A 745-nucleotide genomic window follows, 5' to 3' on the forward strand; every position below is an offset into this window, starting at 1 on the left:
TGCGAAAACGTCACGCTTACAAACACGATTTTTAAGTTTCTTATACGGAGACCCAGGATTCAAATGACGAGATATAGCATATCTCCACCTCGACAAATATGTTTTAACTTGTCCTCTAAATGCGTTTTCTGTTATCCCTTTCTTTGTTCTTTGCCTCCTCGTCCTTCTTTCTTTAAATCTGGCAACAGAATTAAGTCAAATCCTCGAAACAAACAAAACTCTGGAATCAGCAGACGAGAACAAGGGATGAAAATGTGTCTTGGAGGAAATAAAATAGATAAAAGCACTGGATTAAAACCCTGCTTTCTCAAATGGTCAAACTACACCCATGGAAATTGGAACAAAACCCAGTGGAAAATCTAAAGAGATATCAAAATTGCGGCTTTCGTGTAGACACCCTCCCTCTTTCACTAGTGGAAGCAGTCTACAAGTCTGAAAATAGAGACCCTTCAGTGGTGGCACGTTCATTTCAGTACTTGAGGGTCCCAGCGACCCTGCTGGCGGCACCCCCCAGCCGGGTGACCTCGGGGCGGTGCTGTCCCCCTTCTCAGATCCCAGCCCCACGAGAGCAACACCCTCCGGGACGCCGGGGCAGCCCACGCAGGTCTCACTCCGTAACCTGGGGGGAAAAAAAAAAAAGAGGAGGCACGAAGCCGGGCAGGCTTCTCGGATGCTGCTACAAACCGCGGAGGCGTTTCGCCGGGCGGAGCAGACGTGGCGGCCGACAAAACCGTTCTCCGAACCG

Source organism: Charadrius vociferus, unplaced genomic scaffold (assembly GCF_000708025.1).
Source record: "Charadrius vociferus isolate BGI_N301 unplaced genomic scaffold, ASM70802v2 scaffold14, whole genome shotgun sequence".
Classification (NCBI taxonomy): Eukaryota; Metazoa; Chordata; class Aves; order Charadriiformes; family Charadriidae; genus Charadrius; species Charadrius vociferus.